This window comes from Malaya genurostris, chromosome 2 (assembly GCF_030247185.1).
Source record: "Malaya genurostris strain Urasoe2022 chromosome 2, Malgen_1.1, whole genome shotgun sequence".
In the NCBI taxonomy this organism is placed as follows: Eukaryota; Metazoa; Arthropoda; class Insecta; order Diptera; family Culicidae; genus Malaya; species Malaya genurostris.
Window position 1 is genome coordinate 318,057,858 of NC_080571.1, and position 14,280 is coordinate 318,072,137.

General features: G+C 37.0%; 1 protein-coding gene across 1 annotated transcript in view; it reads right to left on the bottom strand.

Moving 5' to 3' along the window:
- The window catches only part of LOC131431237 (box A-binding factor), a 534,459-nt gene extending 522,708 nt beyond the window's left edge, over positions 1–11,751 (bottom strand). Inside the window, exon 1 of the mRNA XM_058596831.1 lies at positions 10,978–11,751. The gene's annotated coding sequence lies outside the window, so the exon portion shown is untranslated. The remainder of the gene's footprint in view (positions 1–10,977) is intronic.
- Positions 11,752–14,280: the final 2,529 nt, after the last annotated feature.

Below are 14,280 nucleotides of genomic sequence, written 5' to 3' on the forward strand. Positions count from 1 at the left end.
CTAGAAATAGCATTTCTTTTGAAAATGAATTTAATGAATAAGATTTGGTTATCAAGCATTTTGTCTTAATTAAAAGCAAATCTCAGCTCATGGCTTTTAGCAAAAATTTTACTACCATGAATGCTCTATATTTTAGAGTAAACACAATCTTTTCAGTATGTTAGATAAAATGTTTGAAGCTACGCTTTATCTTACAGACAAAAGACACGATTCATTACTTTAAAATCCAACTCACACCCACCGAGCTGGGGTTGGAAAGAGCGCTGAACGATCAGCACTGCAAGCCGTAAATCGGCACGAACGAGGCGGAGGTCTTGGCAGGGGAGGGCACCGGGAACAGAGCTTGAATGTCTTTTTCCCGCTGCCATGACTATCTTTTCCGGAGCTCTCGGTTCTCTCCCTCCACCGTATCAATATTGCAAGAGAGATAGTTGACCCCACGATTGCACAGTCCACAGTCTACAGGCTGCTTGGCCAGTGAGTGTGTAGAGCCGAGGTTCCTGTAGTGTCATAAGCGCGTTAGTTTCGCGCCCCACCACCCACACAACAGGCGGCAAAGAATGGACAAACGATGACGACGACGACGGCGGCCGCTAGAAAAAGCAACAGAATCGAATGCAAAATGGGTAAGAGCAGGACCACGCTTCGGGAAAAGGTAGCGACGGCAATCGAGCAGAAAAGGAGGGGCAGATATTGGGGCTGGCACGGCCGACGACACGATCACCGAGGTTTACTACAAAGACGCGGAATTGGAATACCGCGGTTCGGAGTGTTTTCGACTGCGGATCAGATAAGCCTGTTTGAGTCGGGGCATTTCAATAGGACACAAACAATCTGAATCACCGATAAGTGTTTTCGGTACGCAGTCTGTCGATGTAGAACAATTGTTATGTTTGACAAGAAAAATTTTCCTAATAGTATGACATAATACTCAAAACAAAAGTGAAAGTTTACAACAAAGCAATTGTTCAATAATCATCATGCGAAAATAGATGTACGGCTCAGGAATCGTAGTAACTAATTTATCACGATGAATTGGGTTTGGGCATATTGAACTTCTCAACATCTGTTCAGAAAAAAAGTGGTCAAGAATTGAATTTATTCAGCAAATATTTCATGAGCAATTGAAAGCAATTTCAACGAATATTTTTGAATGAAAAAAAACTAATTGGAAAGGTTGATTTTTCTACCCTAATAGCTACAAAAGTTATAAAGTAACAACCAAAATTTCCACCAATAAAATAGAAGGTGTAGCGATAAAAAAATGGTCAACTTGAAACATACGCGTTTTACCTTTTTTTTATAAATATAAAAAATAGGTATAGAATTCGCTCAAACTTCAGAACATTTTTCCGAGGCCCGGAGGGCCGAATGTCATATATCAATCGATTCAGGTCGACGAACTGAGTAAATATCCGTGTGTGTGTGTGTGTGTGTGTGTGTGTGTGTGTGTGTGTGTGTGTTGTCACCTGAGAGGTCGAGATCTCAGAGATGTCTGGACCGATTTTGATATTCATATATATATATTCATATATATTTTCAGACTTAGATTCCACACGGTCATACCTATCCAACAAGCCATAGATTGTTAAAATCGATCCATTTATAACGAAGATATCAACATTTTTGTGTAAGCGACTTTTTGCCCTATTCCAGCAGTAGAAGTTTTGAGCGCTGTCTGGCAAAGAAATACTTGGGAGCAACATAAAACACGATTTTTTACATACATTTGTTTCTAAGTACCCAAAAGACTGTGTACAGCATGATATTTTGCTTCGAACCGATTTTGACACGGTTCTAAGATTCAATTGAAAAGTTTTAAGATTCTGTAAAACATCTTGTTTTTCAGTCAGATCCAACTTCCGGTTTCGGATATACAGGTGATTATAATAAAAATGTCCATTTCACATAATTTAATCAGGTTTATCGGGTTAGCAGATTTGGATAGTCGATAACCAAACAAACTTATTTCATTTTTGGTTTTATTCAGTTTTCGTTTCGGAAGGCACCCAAAAATTTCCTCAAAGATGTCTACATTGATTTTCAAACATTTTGAAACAAATGTAAACTATACAGCTACTCAGGTGAATTTGTCTGATTTATACTACACCGAATTTCGAATTCCGGTTCCAGTATTGAATCATTTCTTAAAGCTCAATCCATTTCACAAAAAAAAAACCTAATCGAATTTCAGAAACGAAAGTTCAAATTAAAATAAATCCAATTTTTTCCAATTCTGACTTCCGATTCTGGAATTGTAGGATGATGAATTTTTAAAATTCATAGCGATATAGAAGATGAAAATCCCAAAAAGCTTTAAAGTTGGACTCAAAAATATTGCAATTTATTCGTCATATGGCCATACGAATCGGTTTGGGTTATGCTGGTTCCTGAATACCTGCTCTAGAAGTACCTTAAATTACCCTAAACTTTAAAGTGGAAATCACTTCGACATAACATGTAATGTTTAATCGATTGTTACACTTTTAGATTCAAATTCGATCCGATTTGCAGTTTCGACATTACAGAGTAATGAGTGATTAAAATCTCAAATTACCATTTAAAACGACGGACATTAGGATAATGCCATAAAAACTGAAACACCGAAGATGCATGATATTCATGCAAAAAACACATGCGGATTGATAAAAAAAAGGTATCATCTCACTGCTAGGTGGATTAAGCACGTTGTTTTTACTACATCGTGCACAAAATAAAACTTGGACATCCCTCATTTCAACGATATGTGTTTGGCATCAAGCTTTCGAAGCATGTTTTAATGAAAATGATGTCGAAATTTGGCTCGATCTACGCGAAAATCCCATCTACTCGCACGCCAAGTTGACGAAACTTGGGAATTTGCCTAAACCTAAGCATAAAACGTGGAAGGGTAATTTCAGATATTTAACAGGATCGCACAAATTTCTGATAAAACTGACACGCTCTCAGCACGCTTCCGAGTATCGGTAGTCGCTCTATCAACTGGAGATTGTGCAAACTTGCACGTCTTTGCTTCCAGAATTGGATTCCCGTTGTTCCAGTACTGGAGAAAAGGAAATCTGGAAACCATATTATTGAAAAAGCAAAGTTAAGTACTCAATTCAATTATTAGCAAGGTATCAGACTTCAAATACTATTATTCGGATGAAACTAGGCATTATGCCACTATTATTATAACTGAAAATTTGAATATTTGCTCATGTAGACTTAGTTATGATTTTTGATATATAAACTCTTATTTCAAAGTACATAATGTTGAGTTTTACTATTGACATACTTGGTTTTAATAATAAAATTTGTTATTGGTTTGTAAAACCTACCTACCCGAGATGAGGTACCTAATCGGAGAACTGAGAGCTTAGAAGCGTAAGGCTGAGATTAATACCACCTTAACCTTCCTCAACCCTTAAGGTTTGAACAAAAATTTAAAAAAACTTTTTTTTAAATTTTAGTCTTTAGTTGATTTTCTAATTCTTGAAAAAGTTTTCAACTTTTGACGTGAATACGTCTTATTTTACTATTGGGCGCCGTTTCAAAATCCTCCCTATGGAAGAAAAGGTAGAACTTAACGGTGAATATCTCGAGTACTACTAAAGACTGTCCCAGAAACTATGGACGCACTTTGATTCCGCTGTAAATAATTCATAAGTGTTAGATACTCAAATTTTATTCGATACACTGATATTAGACTACAACAACAGAATATTATTCTCAACATTTGCTACTTTGCCATTGTAGACTAGCTGGCGCACCTTCTTGCGAACGTTCCTCATTAAATTCCGTACAGACTTCTTGGCGACAAATTTTAACACTTTTTCCCAATCCTTTTCGAACTGTTGAATGATTTCGGCTGCCGAGACATGTTTCCTAAGATGTGCCTTCTTTTATGCCCAAAATTCCTCAATTGGTCGAAGTTGTGGGCAATTTGGTGCATTCATGTCTTTTGGGACGAAAGTGACATTTTTGGTAGTACACCATTCTACCATTGATTTCGAGTAGTGGCAAGCAGCAAGATCTGGCCAGAAGACAACATGATCCTTGGGGCTTCGAATTATGGGTAGAAGTCGTTTTTGTAAACATTCCTTGATGCATATTTCGCTGTTCATTGAAGCAGTGGTGATGAAGGGTTTCGAAATCTTACCGCAGCTACAAATTGCTTGCCAGATCATAGCTTCTTATCAAATTTTTCGACTTAAATCGATGTCTCGGACTGGTTTAACACTTGCTCTTCTCGCACCGTATAATATTGTGGTCACGGCAAGGATTTGTAATCGAGTTTCACGTAGGTTTCGTCGTCCATGGTTATGCAGTTCAAATTTCCAGCAAGAATCGTATTGTACAGCTTTCGAATCCTCGGCCTGATCGATGCTTCTTGTTTCGGACTACGTTTTGGTTGTTTCTACTTCTTATAGGTTCGAAGATTCAAACGTTCTTTAGCACGAAGAACATTTGACAACGAAGTGCCCACTTTTTTGGCCACATCCCGAACTGAAACCTCCTTCTTTGGCTCGAACCTTCAGTATATCCAACTGAGGGTTAGCAGGACCTTTTTCGGTTTATCCTCAAAGGTGTTATCCTCACTTACTCCTTCTATTTTTGCTATCTTACACAGTGACAATCCGCGTTCTGTGCACCATTTGTACACAATTTTTCGAAGTTGTTCTGCTGAAAGTCCACGTATTTCGAAACAAACTAATGAAAATGAATAAACGACTGCTTAAGTGGTTAGAGAAGAGTGTAAACAACAGGACGCAGCCATAAAAATTGATACATTCTGATCCATTGCGAAATGGCAGCGGTTTTTGGTTGCGTCCATACTTTCCGGGACAGTCTTTAAACGTAACAGCAGAGTTCTTTCTCCATGCCATTATAAATATAATCGCCAATTTATGATTAAGTTTCCAACAGTGTGAGATAATCATGAAAATCTAAAAAAAAGGCATTTTGCGTATTCGACGAACTGAGTCGAATGGCATACGACCTCGGTTCAAAAGTCGGTTTTCACAGTGATTGCATAACGACGAATATCAAAAAACCCCAACTGACAATCTCTTAGAAAATTAATTTAGATTATTCTGTGAAAATTTCAGAATGATTCATTGACTTTGTCGGTCGGGAAAGTCTTTTTTTCTGAAGGAAGAATTACTTAGCTGAAAACGACAACAATCAACTTGTTCATTGAATATCTCGCCTTCAAAAGCATGGATCAAAAATCTATCCTGGCAATGTCTAGATAATTTAGTTTAGATGCGATTAGTGCATAAAAACATATATGTTGTCGATATAAAAAATTAAGTGAATGTTATTTTTGTAAAGGTAAGTCCATTTCTATGGCGGCACCATTTTTTCTGCTCTTGTATCCTGGTAACGTAACGAAACATGAGAAAGAAATAAAATCGGTTCAGCAAGGCTGCCAAACAAGCGGTAGCTTTATTGGATTTTATGTGATGTAGTCAAACTTGAAACCGAAAATATTAAAACTTTCTTGGCCACTTCGAGAGTTTTTTTTATTTATTGAGGGAAACGTAATACGCAGAGCCACGTGGTTATACGCGACCCACTGGCCTCAGCCCTTAAACAGAGATATCAGATCTCACTCTAACTAATCTCACTCTAACTATTGTATATTCCTATATAAGATGAGGGGGATGGGGGGCTAATTGGTGCCTTTCACGAAGCCTACCTGGGTTCGATCCCCTATATATTTTAAGAATATCCATTCAATTTCCTACATCTTCTGCTAGGACATTCAATCTACAAGTTACAGTTTTCGACTTTAAGGAAGCGCATGCAAAAGTGGCATCCCACCTTTTGAAAAATTAGTCTTGAGTCGAATCGGTCTCTTTATTCATGCAATATGAACATTTTGCCATACTGAAGGCATGAACTAAATTTCATTCAATGCAGAGAGATCCTTATTTTGCAATCTTTTCTGCGATTAATTTCTTGAACTGCTCATCTGCAACTTTGTGGAATCTCTTTCAGTTCTTATCTGACCTTTTTCAGCAAGTATGACTAAATTTAATACATACCTTATGATAAAAAAAGAACCAGAATTTTCATTTTAAAATTCCTGTGCTTGTCCAATCGGTAAACTTTTATTCTCTGAACGTTGGCAACACTTTTATACACATTCTGTCAAATTTTGATGCATATCGTACGATTAGTTTTTGTTTGGCGTCTATACAAAGAAGTTGAAAAATTTTCGTGTGGCGATTTTTATAATGAATGAAAATTTAGAACAACGTGCGTGCATCAAATTTTGTGTTGCAAATGGATTTAAGTGTTCCGAAACGTTGAAAATGTTAGAAAAGGCCTTTGGTGAATCGTGTCTAGGAAAAACACAGGCATACGAGTGGTATAAACGCTTCAAAGGTGGTCGTACAAGCTTGAATCATGATGAAATCCCTGGCCGCCCAACAACATCTGTTACTGAAGAAAACATTGAATCGGCGAAGCAAATCGTATTGCAAAATCGTTCTGTACCGACTAGAGAGATTGCTGTGTTGTTGGGCATCTCTTATGAATCAGCCGAACACATTTTAACTGATGTTTTGGGTTTGAAACGCGTCGCTTCTCGGATAATGCGCCGGCTCACACAGCGTTGGTTGTGTCGCAGTTTTTGGCCAAAAACTCAACCAATATCATCAACCAAGCACAGTACTCTCCAGATATGGCCCCGTGTGACTTTTTCCTCTTCCCCAGACTCAAATTGCCATTGTTCTTTTTTGATCATAAGGTACATATGCTATATCAAACAGTGTGACAATATATATTGAACAACATGTTATTCAAATTGATGGATCTTGGAAGCGTAAAAACCTTTTTTGCTCTTTCGGAGAGCGTTTAAATATCTTCGATTATGGAATCATTCGTTTTACTCCGTCATATAGTGATATTGTGAAGTATATGTATTGAATTCAATAATCATCTTCATATAGACGAAGAATATATTAAACAACAGCATAAATATATGCCATTCTCATAACCAATCTAAACTCAGCGAACTCTGCCCAAGGGGATTATCAAAGTTCAAAATAACAGAGTTTCGATCATACACGTGTCGACCGAAGAATCGCAAAAAAATCAATCAATCAACTTGCGATCGAGCATGAAAACAAGAAGATGCGTTAACATACCTACATACCAGACAGTGAGATTCCGCATAAACGAAAAATTGAGAGTGTTCCGGACTTCGCCTCATACCTTCCCTTTATATACCGTCCGACGTGAAGTTCGCACAGAACCGGCTGATTGCGCTATAGCCTGCCATAATACACACTAAATACGAGTATACTCTCAAGTAAAACGTGAGATGGCTTGTTGCGCACCCTTCTACTTCCTACCCGGCCTTACGTTCGATCGAGTTCCGAACGAAACCGTGGGAGCGATCAAGACTAATACGACGACGACGTCGACGCCAACCGATAAAGATATTGATAAAAGTGGATTGGTTACGAAAATAACTTAGATCTCCCCTCCTCGAACGAACAGATCGAAAGTCATTCACTGGTCCACCGATCGTGTGGTTTGATTCGGTTCGGGCTATCCGTTTGGACTGTTGTTGGTGGCTGTACGGCGCAGGAATTGCGTTCAAAACGGCAAAGATCATCGAGATAAATTTCGTGTACGGAAACCGAACCAACTGGGGAACTCCAACCGAATCGAAGGAAACATATATATCTGTTACATCGTACGACGTGCATGCAACTGCTGACGGTTGATTGCCAGTGATTGTACAGTGAGCTTGAGGAATTTTGACGTTTTGTGTACACTGGGTTGGGATCTGTTGAAAAGTTTGTGTTTGTAGTCTCTTACACTTTCTTCAAGTACAGAAATGAATAAAGCACCAAATATAATATTAGTAATTCATGCTTTTATCAGAGACATAAGAAAAGACAATAATTCTCAGAGTAAGCATCAAAAAGGACAGTAAACTTTGCGTCTTTTTAGCGATTCAATTTAAACTCACTGGCAGTTATGCCGGATAGGCACAATGACTTTTACATAGATTTTAAATGGTCGGAGAATAAAGAGTGTATTAAACTGAATTTGAGAAATCTTAAATTTAGGAAGATTTCAATACACTCTTCATGATTTCAAAAAACTAAAAAAATCTTAGGAAAGTCTTATTATAATCTAAGAAAAATTCAGAAACTTTTCGATTCAACTCGACGAATTGAGCAAATGTCGATTTGAAAATAAACAAAAAATTGATATCGCATGCAGAGAAAATATCGTAAAAATAATTAAATTGTTGGTTTCACGCACCGAATTTGTGTAATCGGTTTGATATAGTAAACATTACTGCTTGAAATTACAAAAATTTTTAATTTTTTCTCAGTGGTTTAGTTTGTTTCAAGCGACAATAAATAATATTTTTACTTGTGCGTTCCTGCTAATTTCTTAACAAACAATTTCTCAGAAAATTCAACTTTAAAAATTAGTTTTAAATTAACAAACTTTAGATGAAGTTAATAATTGTAACTTTTGTAATAATTTGTAATAATTCACAAACTTTTAAGTTGAAGTAGTAATCCACTTCAACTTTAGTTATTTCAATTAACGCTTTTGTTTGTTGAAATCATGCATTTTTGTTTGTTTTTAAAAATACAATTATACCTTCAAATGAGTCTATAAGGCAATTTTTGACACTACTTTTATTTCGATTTATATTTGTTTTCAGATTGGACATTTCGATAACATCAACTTTGGTTGAAATGCAATAAATATTTAGTTTGTTTCAACAAAAAATCTCAACTGGAACAAACATAATTATCGATTGGTTAGACCAAAACTTTTATTCAAATCAAACAGAGATCATATTCGATGTTGAATGAAGAAATTGACTCGAAACAATCATATTCCTGCTTGAAATAAACACAAATCAAATTCAAAAATCTACCAACTGTATTGTTACTTTAAAAATGCTCCACATTTCTGCGTGCGGTATATGCTAAATTGCACATAATTGTTTTGCGTTTCGCCTTCGGCTCATTAGCGCATTAGCAGGTAATGTTGCACTGCTCACGCAACCTCGCGGATCAACATAAACGTGAACAATTAAAAACAGTCATGTGCACTTTAGCACAGACCGACACCCTTGAAGGTTCCAAAACCCAAATGACTACCATATGTTTGCGACCATAAAGTCGTGAATTTGTTTGCGTCTGAGATTTCAGGACAGACATTGTACTTCGATGAAAATAGTAATGACTGTACGTCTGCTTAGCGGACTATGTTAATCCGCGAGGTGACATTAGAAGTCCAACACAATCTGCTAATGCATAGATGAACCGAAGGCGAAACGTAAAACCATTGAAAAAACCTGTTCTAATCCACCTAGTGGTGTAATGATGCCCATCTCATATCAACCATACTATCGTACATAATACTGTTGTATTCTTCAAAATAATTTTTATCGATTCTTGAAAGAATAACCGGAATCGGTTTATTTGGCCATCTGCTGATAATGACAACCTATTGAATAAGTTTCGATGCCGATTTAGAAATTTTATTTCGGTTTTTTGTTTCGCTCCTTTAAATGATGTTATGAAATTTTTAGCATTCTTTACCCTATGATTCCCGAACCAGAAATCAGATCCAGAAAAAATTGAATAATTCCGTATGATTCCACAAGGTCTCTCATTCGAACCTAAGTTTTCGAAAAATGGTCAAACTATCGATGAGAAAAGTGATTGAGATAGGGAAAATATGACTATTTGGTTTGTTTGGTCTACTGATGACTATCGAATGAAGTAGTTTTGAGACCATTTTAGAGAATGTTGTTTCTCCCCTTTAAGCAATGGTATACAATTTTCAACACACCTTACAATTTAATTCCAGAACCGCAAGTCGGATCCAGATGAAATTCAGAAGTTTTGTATAGGACCATAAGACCATTCATTTGAATCTAATGTCGTTTTCGCTTGATGCCAAACCTACCCCAGTTTTCACCCTAACTACTGTCAAACTGTTTGTTTGTAGGTAGTTTTAACGTTGTTGAACTGAAAACCAAGTCAGTTTTGAACCTGGTTTTTATATCAGGTTTACTCAAACAACCGTTGCTAAGTGCGAAAGCAATACAGTTTCATGAAAAGTGTTTGTTTTATGGAACTACCCTGGATCAGTTTCGGTGTTCCCATAAGTTTGTAAAAATCGGTATCAGAACAAATTGGCTCAAATGGCACGTTCCCCTTGATATTTGGAGATTTGTGCCTTGAGTTTCGGTGTTCCCATAAGTTTGTAAAAATCGGTAACACCATCTGAGAAAAGTGAACCGGAGCCCGGATCAAAATGAAATTCAGGAATTTTCTATGGGACGATAGGACCTTTCATTTGAATTTGAAACCCAAATTACAGTGTGTCGGAAAGTTCAATACTTTAGCGCTGGAAAACATATTACTGAACGATTATGGAGCATATAAAGAAGTATTATTCTGTCTTGCCTCAATGACAGTCGATCGGTTTCCGGAAGCCTAGTTTTGAATATAGTTATAGGTAGATCAAATAATTTCTGATTGATACCGGTAACTCACAAAAGTGTGATTTAACACTTACGTCGTATTTTCGGTAACATTTCCGAAACCGGAAGTGTCAACATAAATGCATTTGTTTTTGATCGTTAACCCATCGTTGCTTCCAAATGAGAAAAAAATGTCGAAAAACTTGTATATATAGAAAAGAGTGAAGCTTGTCGTTCGCGTCTCCGGAATCGGAATAATCTATACTTGATCCGTGGCCACATGTTAGCTTCGGACCAAGGATTCATAAAACCATTTTAATTGTTTGTTGATTTTAAATTAAACATTTGAATTTTGTCATGATTTACTGAATACGTCTACAGAATTGATTCAAACTTAATTCTTGGAAAATTGCCACTTATGCATGAGTCATAGCCTCACCACAAAACGTAACCGTTTGCATGATGACAAAAACATGTCGCATTTGCATAACATAGCAAGCTTTGTTACTTACTTACTGTATCACTATGGTAGCCAATAGCGATTAATCCATAACACTGCGCTTTGTTTATGATCCAGTTTGGTTTTTTTTTCGCTGTTGTAGCAATAACAATTCCTCAGCCACGTTGATAAGCGATTGATAAAATCAACGAGTCTCGCCTCAACAACATTGACAGTTTGAAGGCTTCGGTTTATACGGTACCAAGTCAGCTAGATTGCTATGGCTGCAGATAATCTAAATCCAATATCCAGCAGAAATAACTACCAACAACGAGTGAGGCAGAGCTCCACACCAGAAGCAGAGCACTGCACTGCGCGCGTCGTAGATACACTTTTGCTTTCGATTGATTCACACTAGATTTCCGGTGCTGCACAAATTCGCACACCAAAAGCCATCACACTCAGTCTGTTCTCGATATGAGAAAAAAAATTGCCCGCGTCGCAACACCGCACAGTACCATGAGGTTCACTCACACATGTTCAGCCAGACACGCACCATCCCAAACAGCAGCAGGGTCGTGAATTGTTCGTCGACTACTCGGCTCGTTCGGATCACGACGGGGAAAGGGCTCACGTTTTTAGTGGGAAATATAATTTCCCTTTTTCTCGTCCTGTTGTTGTTACTCCTATTATTATCTTTATTTATTTCTGTTGTCGCCGATTAACTATAAATAACGCACACATGCACTGAACTAATAAGGTAAGCAATAGAGTATGTATGTTCCTTCTTGCGAATATATAAACTGCTATAATAGTGAAAGCTTAGAACAATCAAACGAAAACTGTAATGAAAGCAGTGTACCTATTTACATGCTGTATCAGGATATCGTGCACACGCAAGGAAAAACGAATCCGTGATAGGGAACATAAAGTTGATAATATCTAACCGAACCGAGTAACATATACTAGCGTATTATATGCCGTATGTATACCAACAATCTGTTTATATCTACGTTGCGAATACACACAGAGAGATAATTCAATGGGACGAGACAAAAATAACGCGTGCTAACTGCCCGATAGTATGCAATGTACTGATTGTGTTCTTCTTCGTGCGCTATCGTCGCGTCGGCGAAGGTGTGTTTGTGAACACCGGGTGGTACACAATCGCAGAACAGCTGAGTGTATGCGGACAATAAAAAAAAAGCATGTGGCAGTGATGCAGCCGGAGCCGAAGAAACACATGCGGAAGATAGTTATCAAAACACCAACCCTTACATACCAACACACACAGCAGAACAGAATGGATAAAAGCATAACAACTAGTAACCAACGTTATGGGGATCGGCACAAAATCTCAACCGAACCAGGTAACAAGATAGCAACCGGCCGCCACTGCGGAAACGTTAAGATGAATAGATAAATAAGGTCAAATCGTACACAATGATAAGTCATATTTCGATAGCACGTTAAATGGCAAGACCTTTTATATACATGTTTCTTGACACCGCATGAATCTGAGCAGTGCTGCCAAGATAGGTAGCATTTGTAGTTGTATGTAAGCGAAAATGGGGTAAAATGCACTTATGGGTACTATTACGAAGTAGGGCGAAAAATATCCTCCATGGGAATGAGAAAACAGCTCCATCTAGAAAGCAGTCTCATCTGGAAGGTTTACTTCACAGCGTCCTCTCTTCGGGCAAGTTGAGTTATTTTTATTGACAAGAAAATATCAAACAGATAGAAGTCATTCAGGTGGTGTCAAATCTGGTAAATAAAGTGAATGGGGTAACCATTGGAACTCTTAAGAAGCGGGTAGGGCCGAACACGTTTGAAAAATGATTTATTTGCCTAAAGTAAAACATTTCAAGAATATTCTGTGAAATTTTCAAGCCTATCGGAACAAAACTCAACAAGTTATGGGACTTTATCTTTGCTTATTTCATATTACGAAGAAGTAAGAACTCGGCACACAAGCCCAAGATTTCTGTTACGATTGACTTAAAAACATTCTTGAAATGTTTCATTATAACAAACTATAAAATAAAAAATAAAAATTTTTGAAAATGTTAGACCCTACGGGCTCGCATGAGTAATAAATTGTTTCCTTCGATTTTATAGACAAAAAACCTTGAAAGTGTTTTTCTCGAGAGCAGGTTTTGAAAACTCTGTACCCATCGTCGTGAAAAATCGTAGTTTTCACTTTGAACAACCACCAAAAAATTATTTTAAAAAATCAAACAAAAACGTTGGGGCTAGAAGAAATTCTAAGTCTAACTATGCTGCTTTGATTTGTTCACTTTTGATTAGTCTGCACTGAGATACCGCAAATCATGATTTTTAAGAAGTGTCCTCAAAAATACCTCTTCACCGACTTATTTCTTCATATTTTTTTACGAAAAAAAAACTACAACATGTTGTTCGAATGATGCTTTTTACCATGCAAAACATTTGAATTTATTTTGTTTAACGATAATTTAAAAAAAAATCACGAAAATGATGATTTTTTTCATCATTTAGACCCTACACACTTAAAACCATTTCTTGAGCTCGGCATAATAAATTGGCGAAACTGATCAGCAACACGTAAATTTATTGATTGCTCAGTAATCAATACGCATGTTTCTGAACTTCGTTAAATGCATTCACTGATATTTCGGTAAAATTCTACACTTTCCCGAAATTTGGCATAATTGCTTGCTGAATTTATCAGTAAACAACAGATATGCCGACATCAGCAGAGACGTTTGCCAAGATTTCGGAATATGCGCTAGCTGTTGCCGAGATTCAGCACAACAGCTGTCATTTATTGCCGCGTTACATTTTCGCTTCGCATTGCGCGATTATTTTCTGATGAAATTCTCTAGTGAAAAAATGGATACTTTATCAGAGCACTTGCGACTATAAGGGAAAAACATCCAACACGGGGCTCAAGGCGTCCTCGAGACAAAACTTTGGGGGATAATGCGAAATATTAATTTTTTTTTATGCTACATGTAGAGGCTTTAAGCACTACTGGCAACAAATTTGTAAGCCTCCTTTAAGTGTTATTAAAATGAATTTTTGATCCTGAATGGCGTGTTTATAATGTTGAGAAATTACAAACAAAATTAATTGACTAGATTTCTAATTACTGATGATTCGGTAATTTATTTTTTCATTTTTTCGTTTTATTGGATTGCCGAATATTCAGTGAACGTTACATTGAGCAAACAGTAAATCTTATGCTGACGATTTCGGCAATATTTGATGTTTGTCAAACTTGAGGGTGCCGAGATGATTGCTGATTACTCAGCTGAGCGAATCTCGGCATTTTTTTGCCGAGACCCAGCTAAAAAAATTTAAGTGTGTAACGCATTTTTCAGGAAGTAATCGA